At 41.0% G+C, this 20,789-nt stretch overlaps 1 non-coding gene and 1 pseudogene across 1 annotated transcript; one reads left to right on the forward strand and one right to left on the reverse strand.

Moving 5' to 3' along the window:
* Positions 1-10,182: 10,182 nt before the first annotated feature.
* On the reverse strand, positions 10,183-11,814 carry LOC136144497 (solute carrier family 25 member 3 pseudogene; annotated as a pseudogene).
* Positions 11,815-20,334: 8,520 nt separating this feature from the next.
* TRNAC-GCA (transfer RNA cysteine (anticodon GCA)) lies at positions 20,335-20,406 on the forward strand. Its single transcript has one exon. It is a non-coding gene; the product is annotated as a tRNA-Cys (tRNA).
* Positions 20,407-20,789: the final 383 nt, after the last annotated feature.

Raw genomic sequence — 20,789 nt, forward strand, 5'->3', positions numbered from 1 at the left:
TTCCATCCTACTCTCTCCATTCACCTCACCCTCTCCTTCCCACCTCACCCATGTCCATTAGTCTGTTCTCTATGTGTGTGTCTCCAAAGCTGCCCTGCAAATAAGTTCATCAGTCCCTTCTTTCTAGATTCCATATAGATGCATTAATATACAATATTTGTTCTTATCTTTCTGACTTACTTCACTGCATAATAGGCTCTAGTTTCATCCATTTCATTAGCACTGACTCAAGTGTGTTCTTTTTATGGCTGAGTAAATTCCATTGTATATATGAACCACAGCTTCTTTAACCATTCACCTGTCAATAGACATCTAGGTTACTTCCATGTGCTAGCTTCCCTGTTCACTTCCAAACTCATTCTATGAAGCAACCATCACCTTGATGCCCAAAACAGACAAATACATCACAAAAAAATAAAATACAGGCTGACATGAATGTAAAAATCCTCAACAAAATTCTAGCAAACAGAATACAACACATTAAAAAGATCATATACCATGATCCAGTTGGGTTTATCCCAGGGATGCAAGGAATCTTCAATATACGCAAATCAATTGATGCAATTCATCATATTAACAAATTGAAAGATAGAAAACTATATGGTAATTTCAATAGACATAGTAAAATCTTTTGACAAGTTTCAGGATCCATTTATGATAAAAACTCTATAAAACATGGGCATAGATGCATAGAGGGAAACTACTTCAATGTGATAAAGGCTATATGTGATAAATCCACAACAGATATTATTCTCAAATGGTGAAAAACTGAAAGCATTCCCTTTAAGATCAGGAAAAAGGCAAGGGTGCCCACTTTTGCCACTGCTATGCAGCATAGTTTTGGAAGTCCTATCTATGGCAATCAGAGAAGAAAGAGAAATAAATGGAATCCAGATTGAAAAAGAAGAAGCAAAACTTTGTTTGCAGATGACAATACATAGAAAACCCTACAGATACTACCAGAAAATAACTAGCACTAGTCAGTGAATTTAGTATAGTTTCAGGATACAAAATCATTACACAGAAATTGCTTGTGTTCTTATAGACTAACAATGAAAAATCAGAGAGAGAAATTAAGGAATTAACCCCATTTACCACTGCAACAAGAAGAACACAAATATCTAGGAATAAGCCTACCTAAGGTGACAAAAGAACTATATACAGAAAATTATATATAAGATAGTGATGGAAGAAATCAAACACAACATAAACAAATGGAGAGATATTCCTTGTTCTTGTGTTGGAAGAATCAATACTGTAAAAATGACAATAATACCCAAAGTAAACTACAGATTCAATGCAATCCTTGTCAAATTACCAATGGCATTTTCCACAGAACTCAAACAAAAAATTTCTCAATTCATATGGAAACACAAAAGACCCTGAATAACCAAAGCAATCTTGAGAAAGAAGAATGGAGCTGGAGGAATCAACCTTCCTGAACTCAGACTATACTACAAAGTCACAGTCATTAGGACAGCATGGTACTGGCAAAAAAACAGAAATATAGACCAATGGAACAAGATAGAAAACCTGAAATAAACCGAGTTATGGTCACCTTATCTTTGACAAAGAAGGCAAAAATATACAATGTGGTGAAGATAGTCTCTTCAATAAGTAGTGCTGGGAAAACTGAAAAGCTACATGTAAAAAAAAAGAAACTGGTAAACTTCCTAATACTATTCACAGATATAATCCATTGTAAAATGGATTAAAGACCTAAATTTAAGACCACAAACTATAAAACTCTTAGAGGAAAACGTCAAGATCCTCTATGACCCACCTTGTAGAGTAACAGATATAGAAACAAAAATAAACAAGTAGGAGCTATTTATTTACTTTTATTTACTTTTAAGCTGCATATTAAGATGATTTCTTATAATGGGTTTAATAAAAATGTCTATTATTATTTACTAATTTGAAGAATCTTAGAAAGCATTTTGACATACAGTTACTCACTGAAACATTTGCCTATAGCAGAAATGAATATTCAACACAACACTGAGGCTCTGAGGAGTCTGATGTCTGTACTGCAGGTCAGAGAGTGGAAGTTGAGATTTGTCTCAAGTCTATTATGCTTTGGGCTTCCCTTGTGGCTCAGTTGGTAAAAGATCTGCCCGAGATGTGGGAGACCTGGGTTAGATCCCTCGGTTGGGAAGATCCCCTGGAGAAGGGAAAGGCTGCCCACTCCAGTATTCTGGCCTGGAGGATCCCATGAATGGGGTCGCAAAGAGTCAGACACGACTGAGCGACTTTCACTTTCACTTATTTTGCTTTATGCTATGACTTGGTGAGTCAGACAAATTGACCTATTTGTTACTCTTCCTCAACATTTTTGCCTTTGGTTAGTTTTTGCCTTTAATCATGTTGTCTCTTCCTTAATAGAGTGATTCAGATAGTCCATAAACACATAGATGAGACAAAGCTGTTCTAGGTTGACTAGCTGACAAAATCTATCAATCTTGAGTAGACTTTATTTATTAAATTAACTGGGCATTTGATTGTTTGAGCCCTAGATTCCAATAAACCTTCCTGGACATACAGCACTTCATATGTGTTGCTGTAGCTTGTAGTTGAAGGAATAGGCATGTCTTGCATTATACAATAGCATTGGGATAGAATTTCTGGAAGCTCACACCTGCTCTCCCCAGACTTGACCCCATGTGCCCGTTTTCTTTACTGATCCTGCTTCGTATTCATTCACTGTAATAAATCATGAAGAGTAAAAGTGTTAGTCACTCAGTCCTGTCCGGCTCTTTGAGATCCCATGGATTGTAGTCTGCCAGGCTCCTCTGTCCATGCAATTCTCCAGGGAAAAATAGTGGAGTGGGTAGTCATTCCCTTCTCCAGGGGATCTTCCTGACCCAAGGATTGAACCTGAGTCTCCCGCATTGCAGGTGGATTCTTTACGGTCTGAGCCACAGTAAAGAGGTTTCTGAGGGAAGCCATGAGTAAAACGTAAACATTTTGAGCTTGAGTTCCAGGTCATGTGTTGGAGTTCTATTTCTAAATATATTTTTTAGGGTTTTATTTTTTAGAGCAGTTTTTGATTTGGAGCAAAATTGAATGGAAAGTATAGAAATTTCCCATATACTCCCTGCCCACACATGCAGGTTCCTTCATTACTGTCATCCCTCACCAGAATGGGTTATTTGCAATATATAATTCATTAACCTGCATTGATACTTTATGATCACCCAGAGTCTATAGATTACCTTAGGGTTCATTTTGGAGCTGGACATTCTATGGGTTTGACAAATATATAATGACATGTATCCACCATTGTAGTACCATACAGAATAGTTTCATTGTTCTAAAAATTCTCTGCACTCTGCCTATTTATCCATTCCCTTCTCCCCCACCGTCCCACAATGAATTTCTTTTTACTGTCTCCATACAACTTACATAGTTGTATGTAGCCTTTTCAGACTGGCTTCTTTCACTTGGTGATATGCATATGTTTCCTTCATGTCTTTTTATGCCTTACTATAGCTAATTTCTTTTTAATGCCAAGCAATATTCCATGGTTTGGATGGACCACATTTTATTTATCCATTTGCAAACTGAAGGGCAACTTGGTTGCTTCCAAGTTTCACCTTTACTTGTGAATAAAGGTGCTATAAACATTCAGGTACACGGTTTTGTGTGAACAGAAGCTTTCAATTCTTTGAATAAATACCAAGCTGAGCAATTGCTGGATCATATGGTAAGAGTATGTTTAGTTTTATAAGAAACTGCCAAAGTGTCTTCCAAAATGACTGTACTACTCTTCATTCTCATGAGCGATAAATGAAAGTCCTTATTGTTCCATGTTCTTGCCAGCATTTGATGTTATCGTCCCAATATTTTAAAAGGAGAAATTAATGTAATCTCAAACTCAAAACCTGTCTTAAGCTCGCAGGCTTCTAAATTTATAAACAAACCTAGAGATGCTTTTGGTTGTATATCCAGATATACACTGATAACCAAGTGTGTGCATGTTTACAATAGTGATGATGATAATGATGCTGCTGCTGGTGATATCTGACGTTTATTGACTACCTACTTTGTGCCTCAGGCTGCATTTTGCGTGCGGTATCCCTTCTGATGCTTGTCACAAGAGTTCGCAGTGAGATTTGAACTATACAATCTCTATTTTACAAATAAAGCTTGTGCAGCAGTAACAGTAAATAGTAAAGCTAGGATACAAATCTAGCTTGTCTAACTACAGATACAACAATTTAAACCACAATACAGCTTGTTTCTCACAGCAATAAATATGCATGTGGATGTTTGTGTGGGGGCATGTATGTGCGTGTGTGTACATTTAACATGCTATCTGTGATAAGAGAGACAGAGGAAAAGTAAGAAAAACGAATGCAAAAGATAAGGTGAAGAGGTATCAGCTCTGCATACGTGGTTCAGTCAGTATTTCCAGATCATTGCCTGCAACTCTGCCGTACAAACTCGTAGTTAGCAAACTGGGTGCTAAGTTGTTTAGGTTTTATCCACCTGTATTCGCCTGATATAAAACAACTTCCCCAGGGGCTTTCCAGGTGGCGCTAGTGGGAAAGACCCTGCTTGCCAATGCAAGAGATTTAAGAGATGAGGTTCTAACCCTGGGTCGGGAAGATCCCCTGGAGGAGGGTATAGCAATCCACTCCAGTCTTCTTGCCTGGAGAATCCCATGGACAAAGGAGCCTGGGGGGCTACAGTCCATGGGGTCTCACAGAGTCAGACACGACTGAAGTGGCAGCAGGCACAGAAGCGCTCCCACACTTTTTGCCCTTGCCTCTCTCCTGAATTATATTGGATTGTTTCTCTCTAGTACCCAAATTGCTGAATAATCTAGTCTTTGCATGGTATACTGCTAATAGACTCCAGACACCACTGTGTGAGTTTAAATTACCCATTGCCAATAAAATACTCACTTGCCGTGTCAAACAATGTGTGGAAGAAACATGCTTCACTTCCACTTACTGGTGGACATGATGTATTGGCTCCATAAACATAGTACTTAGCATGAAAAAACATGGTTTTCAGATAAACAAGCTATTTTATTTTCTTCATTTTTCTTCTCTGGATATTTTTTTCTCAACAGTGCATGAAATATGTTTTGCTATTGCATCCCTTGGCACTCTCAGTTTGGTTTCTTTTAGGATGAACAGGTTTTAGATTCCCAAGCAGAGCAGTGAAAGGAACACTGTGAAACTTGCCTTTCATAACAGCCCAAGGAGATGGAATAGTCCATTGTCTGGTAAGGTAAACGTCAAGTAAAATTATGCTGGGAACTCTGAGATTAGCTTCAAGTGGCTGTTTTGGTTAGGGGGCTGACCCTGTGAGAACTGGAGAGAAAAATGCATATTTTAAAGCAAAAGTTCTCCATTCTTTCCCACTCCTCCCTTCTTCATTCTAAGAAATATTAAATACTGACTTGCCTGTGATTCTTCTTCTCTTCATTAACTTATACAAGGTATGCACTAGGATATTTATCATGAAAGAAGTTCATAAAAATTTGGAAGAAGTTGAAAAGTATATGGGGCTGCTATAACAAATTATGGCAAGCTGGGTAACTTCAAACAATAGGAATTTATTGTTTCATAGTTCTGGAAGCTAGAAGTCTGAAGTCAAGGTATCATCTGGGCTATGCTTTCTTTGAAGATTCTAGATGATCTTTTTTTTTTTTTTTTTTTTTTTAAACCTCATTCTAGCTTTTGGTGGTTGCTGTCAATTTTCTGCATTCCCAGGCTTATAGATAGACCACACCAATCTCTGCCTTGGTTGTCAAATGATATTCTTCCCTATGTGTCTCTTTGTGTCCAAAAATTCCCCCATCTTTTAAAGACACGTTTTCAGATTAATGCCCACCCTTATCCTTAACTTAATTACATCTGTAAAAATCTTATTTCCAAATAAGTTTACATTCACATGTACCACGGGTTAGGAATTAGTGCATCATTTTAGCGGACACAGTACTACCCACTACAAAAGGCAGGGTTGTGTCATGGGAAAAGCATCAGATTAAAAGCAAAGGCATCACCAAGTACTGGCTTGTGGGAGAGGAACATCATTAGCTCTCTTCATAATTCTCTTCAACTGCTTCAGTTTTTTTTTTTTAAAGTGGACAATTGAGTTGAGTGTTTTTCAATCTATGTTAAGGGCTAAGTACATGTAACTTTCAAAAAATTTTTTCTAGTTCGTCCTCTCAACCTGATTGGCAATATCAAACCCCTCAAAATAGAAATTAAGAAGCCACTGACTTGGAATCAGAACACTTATGTAAGGTTGGGACCTCTACCCCTTCCCATCTGTGTGCCCTAGAATTCTGATCCTTTAATCTTTCCAAAGGTCAATCTGATAGATAGTTAAATTACAGCTTTATCTACCCAATCAGATTAAATGCTATAATGATGCTGTAATAATAGGATGTGAAGTAATCTCAGAACTGGCAACTATATTCCACAGTTGGAGCTCAAGAAATATGAGTGAAACACATTTTTAAAAACCAGACACCAAAATAGAAGCCACTTTCCACAAGCTCTGAATCTCTCAAGGACTGACAGTAGTGTCTCATGAACTTTTACCTCTTTAAGCAGAAGATTGGGGGAAAAATTCTGTGTGCCCTGTTCCTCAGCTAGGACTTCTCTCTCCTTTCTGGCCTGAGGTGATCCACATCCAATCAAAAGCTTGCAAAATAACACAGTCCCTCAGTACCCCCATCTCTTGTATTCATATCCCTCTCAGTAGAATCCTTCCCCCATCTCTTTTATTTACTTTTTTATTGTGTTAAAATACACAGCATAGTATTTACCATCTTAACCATTTTAAGGTACAGTTCAATGGTATTACATGCATTCACTTTGTTGTTTAATGATCACTGCTATTAATCCCTACCACTCTTCATCTTATGAAGCAGACTCACCTATTAAACAATTATTTCTTGTATTCTTTCTTCCCTTCAGTTCCTGGAAATCATCACTGTACTTTTGTGACTCCTGTTACTCTACGCTACCTTATATGAGTGAAATCATATAATCTGGGTCTTTCTGGGACTGCCTTATTTCACTTAGCATAAAGTCCTCAAGTTTTATCCATGTTGCAGCAAATTGCAGAATTTCCATTCTTGTTAAGGCAGAATAATATTCCTTTGTATGTGTATACAACATTTTTTGTATACATTAATATGTTGATGGATATTTGGATTGCCTCTGAGTTCTACCTACAGTGAATAACGCTGCTATGAACATGGATACACAAATTTCTCTTTAAGATCCTACTTTCAGTTCTTTGGGTATATACCCAAAATTGAAATTTCTGGGTTGCATGGTAGTTCTATTTTTAACTTTTTGAGGACATTCCAACCTGTTTTCACAACAGCTTGCACCATTTTGCATTCCCATCAATAGTGCACAAGGCTTCCAATTTCTTCACATCACACGTTATCTTTTTTTTTTTTTTGATAATAGCTATCCTGACAGTGGGAAAGACCCTGATGCTAGGAGGGCTTGGGGGCAGGAGGAGAAGGGGACGACAGAGGATGAGATGGCTGGATGGCATCACCGACTCGATGGACATGAGTTTGGATAACTCTGGGAGTTGGTGATGGACAGGGAGGCCTGGTGTGCTGCGATTCATGGGGTCGCAAAGAGTCGGACACGACTGAGCAACTGAACTGAACTGATCCTGACAGTTATGAGATAGTATATATTGTAGTTTTAATTTGCATTTCTCTAATGTTTAGTGATGTAAAGCACCTTTAATGTGATTTTTGACTATCTGTATATATTCTTTGGGGAAATGCCTACTGAAGTCCTTTACCCATTTTTGAATTGGATTGTATTTAGATTTTGGAGTTCTTCATGTATTCTGAATATTAATCCTTTATCAATATATGATTTGGAAGTGTTTTCTTTCATTCTGTGTGTTGACTTTTTACTTGTGGATAGTGTCTTTTGATGTACAAAAATTTTAAACTTTCATAAAATCAGTTTGTTTACATTTTCTTTCAGTACCCTGTGCTTTTGGAATCACATCCAAGAAACCAATGCTACGTCTACTGTTAATTAGCATATATTCCATCACAAGGATTCTAATTAGGCAGTGAACTTGCAAATTTGCCTATATGCCTATTTGAGCTGTTATCCTAAACAAGAGGATTGATTGGTCATGAGGCTGGGGGTCCCCATGATGACTGCTTATGGTTTGAACCCCTGGTAGAAGTTGAGGGAGTTTAGAAAACTCCATGCTAAAGCTTGCTCATATATTTCAAGAAAGTATTCAGTAGGTTAGTAGTGCTGGGAGAGTTAGCAGTGAAAACTTCCACAGTGAGGGCCTTGGGACCAGTGCTAGCTGCAGTACAGTGACAGCTAAGTAGGATTACAGCCCCATGAAGAAACTCTAGCCCTTTTCCCTTCCATCCTTCTTCTATAATGTATCTTCTTCCTGAGAGAAGCTGAGACCAGAAAGAGCAGCAGAAGACCCCAAAGGCAGACTGTTATGCCCATGTCCGAATCCCCCGAGCGGGAAGAGAGAAGGCTTCCAAGACAATGCAACTCGCAGGAAGGGAAGTTTATTACTGACTCGAGTCGGGACTCCCTGCCACAACCAACACAGTGGTGCGGGTCAGAGAGCCCCAAGCTCAAGCTGTTACACAAATTTATAGGGTGAGAAGCAGATTGGTTACACGTTTGCAAAGCAATTTCATTGGTTAATACTTTCGCGCATGCGGGTCTTTGCTGGGGGTTTCTGCCCTGTTTCTAATTTCCTAATTGGCAAACATTGGTCAGTGTTAAGTGAAAGCTAATTGGTTCTAATTGGCAAACAGTGTTCATTGTTAAGTGAAAGCTACCTGATAATCTTACCAAGTAGGAAGGCCTACTGCTAATCTAAGTTGCGTTACTTCTGCTCGCCTCACATTCCCCCCTGTCTTGTTGTTCAAGTAGAGGAATCTTCCTCTTCTCCATCTTGGGCCATTGACACTATAAGTGGACCCAGGAGGGTGGAGTCAGCCAGGGGGAGTGTTGAAACCAAGACTCAAACCATCTCTGCTGGGCTTCCCATTCTCTGTTTCTCCTTGCAGAGATAGTGAAGCTTGGTTAAATTGCACCCATATCTGAAGTACTTGGCCATGCAGATTGCACCACACTCAGGGCTACCAAATCTCTGTTTCCTATGTCCCATTCCCAGGGCCCATCACAAGAGGTTACACAGCTCCAGCTCCTGCAATAAGCTTTCCATGCCACCACAGGTTTGCCCGGGCACGCAAAGCTCCCGGTCCCCATGGCTCCCCATGGCCCAAATTGTGGGTATTTCCCCTGGGGTCCTTCCCTGGGGAAATTTCCCCTTAAGTCAAAGTAAAGGTCTGGCCACCAGGTGTTCGGAGGGTGGATTCCTGAGGTCTCGTTGAGTCTGCCCGTCGCTGAATTAGGAGACCTCCCGGCAGACGAGTTTCAGTATGGGTGAGGACTCGTCTTTCATTCTGCTCGCGCTTTTTCCTGTTCTTCCAGTGTGGCTTGCCACACGTGATTGCAGTGAACCCAGGGTCCAATCCCGTCGACCTTGATAGCAGTAGGAGTGGTAAGGAGAACAACATAAGGGCCTTTCCATCTAGGTTTTAATACACACAGGAGGGGGTCTTCCATACAGAATCTCAAAAGGGCAGCTTATAAGGGGTGTTATGAGTGCACTGAAAGAGTGCGAAGGGAAGGAGGGTAACCCAGTCCCCGCCAGTCTCTATTGCCAACTTTGTATTCATTCTCTCAACCTGTCCTGAGATCTGGGGATTATATCCATTTCATCCCCAGAGCTTGGGCCAGCCCTTGTACAATCTGGCTCACAAAGGCAGGTCCGTTTTCAGAGCCCATAGTCACTGGCAGCCCGTACCTGGCACTGTCTCCTCCAAGATCTTTTTAGCAACCACTGTTGCTGTCTCTCCCTTAGTGGGGAAGGCTTCTACCCACCCCGAGAAGGTATCTACCAGAACCAACAGATAGCGATACCCGTACTTGCCTGGCCTTACCTCAGTGAAATCTATCTCCCAGTGTTGCCCTGGCTCTTCCCCTCAGTACCTCGTTCCCGTGTGCTGCTTTTTCCCTGTCCTCATCAGCTGGCACGCTTTGCAAGCCTGGATTCTCTCTCGTCCAGTTACATTTTACTCAAACCTTGATCAACACACAGATTCAGTCCATATTTGCTTTCGTTTATCTACAGAGTGTACCCAAGCTTCTTCTTCAGAGACTCTGGCATCTCAGGGGGAGGAGGGCGAGGGAGCCTGAAGTAGACCTTCACAGAATCATAGATAAACCACTGTAGTGCAGTCAGAGTGCCGATCATGATGATGCGGGCAAAGAGTCCCTTCCATACACCTCTAAATCCAAGTCTCTTGAGGGCCTGAGAGGCACTGCTACCCTTCTCTTTATTCAACACAGACACCACGGAATCAGCAACAGTACGTTCAAAGCAGGTAAACTTCATCATGGTGTATGGTATCTGTCTCATCCAAAGAATGCCTTTAAGCCTTCTTCCTTATACATTTTGGGAGCTGCATCCCTCAGAGTGTTAGCATAACCTGGTTGGGTTTGAATTCGAACCTTAGCAGCTTCCATAGGAGCAAGAGCAATGTCAGCAAAGAATTCAGCACTGGCAGAGGCAGCCAAATACAGTGATGTGCGCCACAGATAGGCATTCTCCTCTCCAAACATGTTGCTGTCATAAAAGCCAAACTTGCAGAGCCCCTGCAGGGAGTAGCCAATGAAGGTCGGGGCCCATCCTTTGGCCAAACTATGGAAACCATTCTCTTTGAGTGTAACTGAAAACCCATTAAAAATGCCCTTCTACTTCTGTGGGTCCACCTGCATACGGCATTTCACTAAATCCAGAGGAACAACAGCAGTGTGTGTCAGACCACAACTTAAGACCCCACCAAAGCCACACAGTACATAAAACTTCACGGAGCCATATTCACAACTGTACTCTTCTACCGCGGCGGCTCCCGCTTTCCTTTGCCCATCTTTTCAGTTAAGTCTTTTCGTGCTGCCAGGGCCTCAGCCAGTATCTCGCTGCAATCAGGGAGCTACAAACAGCTGTAATGGCTTATTTGGGTTAGGCAGGGCAAGGGCTGGGGCTTCCAGTAGGGCCCGTCTGAGTGTCTGAAAAGCCTGTTTCGTTGGCTCAGTCCAAGTCCAGTTTGGAGTCTCTTTACTTTCCTCATACAAGGGCCGGGCCTTCTCAGCAAACCCCATGATCCACACTCTGCAATATCCAACAGTCCCCAGAAACTCTCTCACCTGGCGGGGGGTCTTGGGCTCTGGTATCTGCAATATTGTTTCCTTCATGGCCTGGGTTAGCCACATTTGCCCCTGCCTGATCTTATACCCCAAACAGGTGACCTCTTGCTGGGCTATTTGTGTAGCAGAAGGACCTCTGGGTGGCAAGTCCAATATTGGTAGAGGTCCTCACTCAGAGCCTCATTAAACAAGGTAGGGGAGTTCTTGAACCCCTGTGGGAGGCGGGTACCGGTTGGCCTTCCCCCTCAGTCCACTCAAAGGTAAATATCTCCTGGCTCTGGGCCGCCAGAGGTAGGCTGAAAAAGGCATCTTCAAGTCCAACACAGTGTACCAAGTGTACTCAGGCAACAAACTGCTCAGGAGGGTATACGGGTTAGGGACAGTGGGGTGTATATCACTCACCCGTTTGTTGACTTCTCGAATCTGTCCCCCCTGACTTCTTCACCGGCAGTAAGGGTGTGTTCCAAGGGGATTGGCACCGCTTGAGAATTCCGACATCCATGAGACGTCGAATGTGGGGAGTGATCCTCCACTGAGCTTCCTGGCTCATGGGGTACTATCTCACCCTCACAGGAGTTGCCTAGGCCTTTAGCTAGATGACAACTGGATGTCTGTTTGGCCAGTCCCATCCCTGCCGTTTCAGCCCAGGCCAACGGGTATTTATTCATCTCTTAAGGCTAGGGATAAGACATGTATTGGCTGTGCAAGTCCATCCATGACTGTCATTCTCCCAGCTCTGTAGGCTTAACTGAATAAAACCCAATGGCCTTTCCTTTCTTCCACAGAATCTTAGCATAATCAGTACTGCTATGACACAGGAATGGGATCTCATTTCTCTCCATTTCCTGCTTTAACCACTCTCTCCCCAAGAGTTCTCACCTGCTTAAGCCTCTCTCTAGAAGGGACAGATGTTTTCACAATATCATCAATAGCCCACCACTGATCAGCAAGGTAAAGTGCCACAGCTGTGAGTGAGTCCTCAGGTGCAAAAAGAGCAAGAACTTTCTGGGTCTGATCTCCACTATAGAGAGGTACAAAGCCTACATTTGACAGGCTAATAGGAAAATATTCCAGATTTTCAGGGTGCCAACTCCTCAGATCTAACATGCAATCTTCAGCAGAATTTTCCAGTTCCTCATGACTGCAATTATCCAACATATCCACAGGGAATGCCATCAGTCAAAATGAATCTGAGTATTCAACAAGTCTCTTCCAAGTAGAGGGGCTGGGCATTCCGGTATCACCAAAAACGAATGGGACACCTGGTGGGTCCCCAGATCTACTCGAGTTCCAGGGGAGATTCTCTCTCTCTGGGTCATACCTCTCCTCAGGTCCCTCTTAGGGCACTCGTTTTTCCAGTGCCCCTGTTCCTCCCTCAATTCTGTTCTGGCTTTTATCCCCGCAGAAAGAATCTGGGCTAGCTCCCTCTGATTGTTCCGGTTTTCCCTCACTCTATGTTCTCCTTCCTGATCCTCTCAGCTAATTCCCTTTCCTCCTGTCGAATTCATACCTTTTCAGCTGCTTTCAATAAATCCTGTATCGTCTGTTCTCCCAATCTCTCTATCTTTTGTAATTTCTTCCTAATATCTGGGGCTGCCTGATTTACAAACGCTAAGAGAACTGCAGTGCTAACTCCGCAACTTGGGGGTCCATAGGTGTATATTGCCTGAAAGTTTCCATCAGCCTCTCTAGGAAGGCTGCTGGGCTCTCAGTGGGCTACTTTTGCCAAATTTGTCGGCTTTCTTGCTGCGGTCTGCAGGCCAGCCATCAGAGTCTGGCGGTACACTTGGAGACACTCTCTACCTTCAGCTCACTCAAAATCCCAGTTAGGCTGCAACAGAGGAAACCCCTCGTCCACGAGATGAGGCTGGGTGGTTGGCCTCCCGTCAGCCCCTGGGACCCGTTTCCACACTTCTGCCAGAATTTGCTCCTGCAACAGCTGCTGACAATCGTAGTGAAAGGAGAGTTTCACCTGGTTGGGCTCTAGTTACTGAGGCTCACTTATTGTAGGGCCTTCAGAGTCCGCCAGAGTGTAGCCCTGGCCAGGAATCATCAATTGCCCCACAACCATTCGCCTGTTCACTGAAACTCCTGAAAAGAGTAGGAATGAGACCAGAGACAATGCCGGCACACATGCACAGACACGGATAAACATGGAGAGCCACACCTGGTTGGGCTCTAGTTACTGAGGCTCACTTATTGTAGGGCCTTCAGAGTCCGCCAGGGTGTAGCCCTGGCCAGGACTCATCAATTGCCCCACAACCATTCGTCTGTTCACTGAAACTCCTGAGGAACGAGACCAGAGAAACGAGACCAGAGACAATGCTGGCACACACACAGAGACACAGACAAACACGGAGAGCTGAAGACAACCACACGGACAGACAAACGTCGGCCGATAACACAGCGCTGGGTTTTCGGGCCCCATGACCAGACTCTGGATCAGGAGAGGAACTCTCCTTCCCACAGAGCCGGCTGCCTTCCAGGGCGCTTGCTGGACTCGGCCTTATGCCGGCTGGAGAAAGCTTTCTCCTGTGCCAGATACCTTCCTGCGTCACAGCAGGGCCCCGGAATTGCTCTGGACTTCCTGCACCAGATACCTTCCTGCTTTACAGCAGGGCCCCGGAATTACTCTGGACTTCCTGCGCCAGATACCTTCCTGCTTTACAGCAGGGCCCCGGATTTACTCTGGACTTCCTGCACCAGATACCTTCCTGCTTTACAGCAGGGCCCCGATTTACTCTGGACTTCCTGTCCTGCCTGAGACAATGCCGGCACACACACAAACACGGAGAGCCAAAGACAAACACACAAACAGCTGACAACACAGCACTGGGTTTTCGGGCCCCCTGAGTTAGACAATGCCGGCACACACACAAACACGGAGAGCCAAAGACAAACACACGGACAGCTGACAACACAGCACTGGGTTTTCGGGCCTCCTGAGTTTTCCTGAGCACCGGTGCTATTATCTATCCTTCCCCTCTGTCCTGGAAGTGTTCTCTTCCCCCAGTTAAGGGATCCTGGACGAGCCCCCAAATGTTATGCCCGATGTCCGAATCCCCGAGCGGGAATAGAGAAGGCTTCCAAGACAATGCAGCTGGCAAAAAGGGGAAGTTTATTACTGACTTGAGTCAGGACTCCCTGCCACAACCAACGCAGTGGTGCAGGTCAGAGAGCCCCGAGCTCAAGCTGTTACACAAATTTATAGGGTGAGAAGCGGATTGGTTACACGTTTGCAAAGCAATTTCATTGGTCAATACTTTTCGCATGCGCGGGTCTTTCCTGAGGATTTCCGCTCCATTCCTAATTTCCTAATTGGCAAACATTGGTCAGTGTTAAGTGAAAGCTAATTGGTTCTAATTGGCAAACAGTGGTCATTGTTAAGCGAAAGCTACCTGATAATCTTACCAAACAGGAAGGCCTACTCCTAATCTAAGTTGCATTACTTCTGCTTGCCTCACAGACCATTCTCACCCTCACTCAGAGGCTGATGGCTGGTTTGGAGGGAAGAGGGACATATGAGATCGGAATTTTAAACTACTCTAGGTTATGTGTTTATGGTGGAATGTGACACCAAATCTTTGGGATCTGCAGAAGATATCCTTAAATTTGGCAGTGACAGGAGAAAAACAAAGCTATTTCAAGGACATACATGAACAAGTTAAAATTGTTTAACAAAATGACTATAACATAGCTATCAATATGTTACATTTGCTTCTGTGCTTTACGGTTTATGAAAAAGTCTCACAAACATCTGTTAGTATATATCAATAAATATACATAATATTCATTTGTGTTTTGTAAACTGTAAAGCTCTATGAAAATGAAGACTTTGATTAATTAAAATTTCAAATATATGTTTTCATATAAGCTATTATTTTGAAAGTAGTAAGAGAGCTCCTAAATATCTAAAACTTGCCTTGATTGACTCCAGAATTGAAATACCTTTCTTACTTCCTAAAATATTTTATGACAGGTTATAAGGTACAAAAATAAGAGAATATCTGACTTTTGCTAGACTTTATACTGCAGTTTTTATACTGTTTATACAAAGTATTTCAGAATTTAGCATTAATCTCGATTCAGAATTTCAGTTTTGTTTACAGACAACATTATTGAATATTTGCATAATATCCACTTTATGGTGTGTTCACATATCTTACTCACTGCATATTCAGTATTGGCGTGATGCTGCTCTTATGTGTGTATTGCTCTCTCTGTTAGTTAGGGTTCTCCAAAGAAACATAATCAATTGGCTGGATAGATCTATATCTATCTATGAAAGAGATTTATTTTAAGGAAATGGCTTATGCAATTATGGAGATTAGCAAGTTACAAGTCTGAAGATTAGGTTGCCAGAAAAACCAATGTTGCAGTTCAAGTTCAAAGTTCCTCTTGCTTGGGGTAGGTCAGTCTTTTGTTCCATTCAATCCTTCAACTGACCAGATGAAGCCTAGCCATATCACAGAGGGCAGGCTGCTTTAGTCAAAGTTCACTAATTTAAATGCTAATCTCATCCCAAAGCACCCTCACATAAACACCCCAAATGATGCTCCACCAAATATCTGTGCACCATGGCCCAGACAAGTTGGCATATGAAGTTAACCACTACATTCCCTTTATGTGTGTTTATTTCTCATTTAGGTGTTAGAATCCCAGTCAGTCATCTTCCTTCAAAAGCTTTTAGGGAATTCTTTGGCCTTCTTTTCTTTTTCCCCCTTAATTAAGGATCTAGTAGTTCTCTAGCAATGATTTTAGAGCTAATAGTGCAAAATGCTGCCATCCTAATAATCACTATTGGTCATTATTCCTATGTGGAGCCCTTCACACTCCTTATGACATATTACTTTATAAGGATTAAGCATTATATATTGGGTCTCATATTCAGATTTAATATTATGATGTTCATACTATTTAAATATAAATAAGACCTTGATTTTCCAAAGCTGTATTCTCAAATACTGTTTGAATTCCTCTTCTATAATGCTACACTCATGTTTACTTATTCATGCTAGACAAGGGTTTGATAGGATGGGCCTCCTCTTGAGACCTAAACACCCCAGGGACTAATAGACATACCACCATGCATCTGGTCAATTAAGCATGTTTCACTTGTGTGTTCTAAGACCATATTGTATATATCTGAAACTTCTACTAATTCCATGGTCCTTACTTATGACATTGAATTAATCACTTCTCCTCCTTTCCATCCTTAGGAGCTTACTCCTTAAGCTCTCTCTCTCTCTTTTTTTTGTTTTGTTTTGTTTTGATCTTCATTTCTGAATAGACCACAGTAACTTCCCTTCCTTCCTTCCATTGTTTACGCATAAGCTTTTAACCAATCAATTCTCCATCTCCAATCCAATGGATATAATTTAGGGTTTGTTTTCCTAAAATTCAACTCATTTCATAATATATTACTGGTTACACAGATACTGTTTTTCCATACATGAAATATTTCACTGTTTGCATGCAGAAGTTGAAAATTACTGTGACATTCAAAATCCTCCACACCCTGACTTCTTTAGCTCTCCAAGTTCATCTATTATTTACCTACACCAGTACTCAGTTCCAACAGGGACACGCTTACAATTCCCCAAGTAGTCTGCTTGTGCTTTGCGTCAAGCCAGTCTTCGAATGCTCTTGCCAGCCACATCCTCCCTCTCACTTGTTTTCCATCCAGGTTCTACCAGATTTCAAGGTTCACATGGTTCATGCCTTCTGACAGGCATTCTTCTTTAACTGCTCCCATTATTTCAATCTTACCTACATATTTTTCTGTACAAAATATGGCCGTTTGGTCTTCAGAGTTCTTTTTTTAATTTCTATGTGAAGAAGACAACTCATAACTAATAATTTATAACCTACCTTTCAGGTTAGAATTTGTAGATACCTCTTACATGTATTGGGGCTTCCCTAATGGCTCAGAATCTGCCAACAATGTAGGAGACCTGGGTTTGATCCCTGGGTTGGGAAGATCCCCTGGAGAAGGGAAAGGCTACCCACTCCAGTATTCTTGCCTGGAGAATTCCATGGACAGAGGAACCTGGTGGGTTATGATCCATGAGGTCACAAAGACAGGACATGACTGAACATCTAACACTTTCACTACTTTCACTGACACGTATATGTTTGCAGTTCATATATATCTAGGTGGATAGTTTCTCATTTGATTCTAACTATGATCCTACCAGGGAGGCAGGATGGATATTAATCTTATTTGAAGATAAGACAGGCTCAGAGTCACAGCCTTAGGTGAGGTGACTGGTAATGACAGGGTTTTGAGCACAGGACACTTTACTTTTTTGCCATACTAACATATACCTCATCATTGTTGTATGGATTAAAAGAATGGAGTATGTGCATGTATGCATTTTTTAATCTGTACAGAATTAAGTAATCATATTTTTTTTTGTTCTGTATTTATGGACAGGGATCTCATTGAATATTCCCAATATTGATTTTTTTTTCAATAAATCTTATTGTTAGTTTATTGTCTTCTAAATGAACTAGGGTCAAAGCATGGGAACATGTACATATATGCTCTTTCTCTTAGAGAGTTTATTGTCAAGTTGAAAAATTAAGCAAGTAAGGGCAAATAACTGTGGTGTTGGAGAAGACTTGAGAGTCCCTTGGACTGCAAGGAGATCCAACCAGTCCATCCTAAAGGAGATCAGTCCTGGGTGTTCATTGGAAGGACTGATGCTGAAGCTGAAACTCCAATACTTTGGCCACCTCATGCGAAGAGTTGACTCATTGGAAAAGACCCTGATGCTGGGAGGGATTGGGGGCAGGAGGAGAAGGGGACGACAGAGGATGAGATGGTTGGATGGCATCACCAACTCGATGGGCATGGGTTTGAGTAAACTCCGTGAGTTGGTGATGGACAGGGAGGCCTGGCGTGCTGCAATTCATGGGGTCGCAGAGTCAGACACAATTGAGTGGCTGAACTGAACTGAACTGAAGGGCAAATACAATACAAATATTAGTGCTTATAAAAACACTTACTACAGAGGGATGAAAAACAATGATATAATGAGACAAATGGAAGGTACTTAAATTTCTATAAATTTTCTTGCCCTTCTGAAAGTCTAAAAATTATTGTCAGGAAGGAAGAGAGAAAATAAGGAAATGTTTACTCAAAGCAGAAAGAAAACCAACATAATTTATTATTATTATTATTATTATTATTATCACCACAACTACACTATTTTTGGCATATTTATTTAACAATTATACAATATTATGAAATATTATTATCATTGTGACCACATCTAAACTTAGAAAAGTTAGAGTTTTTCCAGTTATGCAGCTAATGTTGAGTTCATAGTAATAACAATAAATCACATCGTTGTGTTAAGTAGTAGCTACCAGTGTATTGTCTAGCACATTTCTTTAATTAAAAGGAATGAATTCATCCTCCCTTCATCTTTTTTTAAATTTTTAAACACATGAGCACTCCTGAAATATCAACAAACTCCTGAAGTTCTCTTTGGTACAATATGGTCTTAGTTATTTTGAATGAGAGAGAAAGATACCTTAGAAAAAAAAATCCTGAAAAGCTTTATTTTGTGATATTACTATTTTAGAACATTTTGAAAACTTCTGCATATTTATCAAAGCCATACTTAGTCTACTTTGAGAGTTCAACCAGCCATTGATAATTGAATAATAAGCCAGATTTTTGCTAATAATACATCTTTGTTGTTCTTAAGTATTCAGCTGCCACAAAAAGCAATCTGCTTCAAGGAGAAAGAATACCACAGATCTGAAATATAAAGATATCCACAGTAGGATTAGCTGGGTGGTGATGTTCACCTGCAAAATTACATATTAGATCTCTGTACCCTGTCAAATATTTAAGTAACAAATCAAGCAAGAGAGCCTTTGTCAGGCTCTTATTTGAAACCAGATGTACCCTAGACTTTTGTCACCATCTGTATATTTAATCTTTGATATAAAAGCATCATATTAATTATAACTGCCCCATTAATTACATCACATTGTTTAGGATATGAGGTGGTGAATGTATCTTTCAGTGCAGGTGGTACATTTTTTTTTTAGAACTATAATATTCATGGCAAGCTGGACAATTTATTTATAATTCACCCTGAGTGAAATTCATTTCATCAAGAAAGTATGTAGATACTTCAATCATTAGAGAAATCAGTTCCCTTCATTGTAGTAATTTTTCTTTTTATAATAAAAATTTTTTCTTGGAAGAAAAACGACTTTGCTGTAATTGGTTTCTACTATACTTTATTCTTTTATGCATACACCTGTCTTCTTATCTGCATGTCTCTCAGATTTAAGGCTGCAGCATTGACTCTGGTTCATGGTGGTATTTGTGATGCACTATGGATTGAATTGAAATCCTTTGAACTCATTTAGGCTGTGACATTTTATGGCAGATTAATTAAAATGATTCGTGGTTACTTTAGCCTCAGCAGGAAAAGTGAACAGGTTTCTGATATGAAAGTCTCTCTTTGACTTCTCTTGCTTCCTGCCTGATTACTTTAGCATTCTTTGCATTACCAAGTTTCCTTTACAAGTTATTTAACATCAATATTTGGGTTGCATACATAGGTAATTTAGTAGTGGTGGGCAGAATCAAGACCTTTGCAATACTAGGTGCTTATAACCCATTATCTATCCTTGAACCAAGGGACACGAGCTCGCTGGGAACACCACAAACGCCGGATCAGACTGCTGTTAGGATTTGTTCCAGCGATGCTTCAGCTCACTCTGCTGGAAAAGGGAAACGTGGAGAATGCCTCATGCCACGACTCCACATTGCAAAAGCACTGACTCCTACAAACCATTTCCCTCTAGACAGTTCAAATTCACAAAAGATAATGTGAAGTTCTTTAACTCTTTTATCTCCGAATGGTGATTCCTTCATATAGTATCTAAATCAGAAAGTGACAATTGCCTCCTGTCTAATTATTCATGAACATTTAAGCTTCAACTATAATAATTCGAAAAAAAAAAAAAAAAACCAGTAACCAATAAGTATGTAAAATATGTCTTACAGAACACTGTATTAAGATTAACAGAAATGTGGGCTTCCCTGGTGGCTCAGAGGTTAAAGCGTCTGTCTGCAATGCAGGAGACCCAGGTTCGATCCCTGGGTTGGGAAGATCACCTGGAGAAGGAAATGGCAACCCACTCCAGTAGTCTTGCCTGGAAAATTCCACGGACTGAGGAGCCTGGTAGGCTACAGTCCATGGGGTCACAAAGAGTTGGACACGACTAAGCAACTTCACAATTCACAACTCTTGGTTACTTCTTTAGTTGATTTTTCAGACGGCTTCTTTTCAAATTTTTGGTCTCTTATTTTTCCCCTTTCTAGATTCTTGTTTTCACTTAATCTTTTTGCTCCTCATTACCCTGATGGAAAACTGAAATTACACTATGTTCATACTTATTAATAGTTCTAATAAAATGTGTTCTAAGAGCAAAAGGAAAAGATAGAATCACAAAATTCTTAAGAGCTGAATGGAAACTTAGAAAACTTATAGT

The sequence above is a fragment of the Muntiacus reevesi genome, chromosome 11, assembly GCF_963930625.1.
Source record: "Muntiacus reevesi chromosome 11, mMunRee1.1, whole genome shotgun sequence".
Lineage (NCBI taxonomy): Eukaryota > Metazoa > Chordata > Mammalia > Artiodactyla > Cervidae > Muntiacus > Muntiacus reevesi.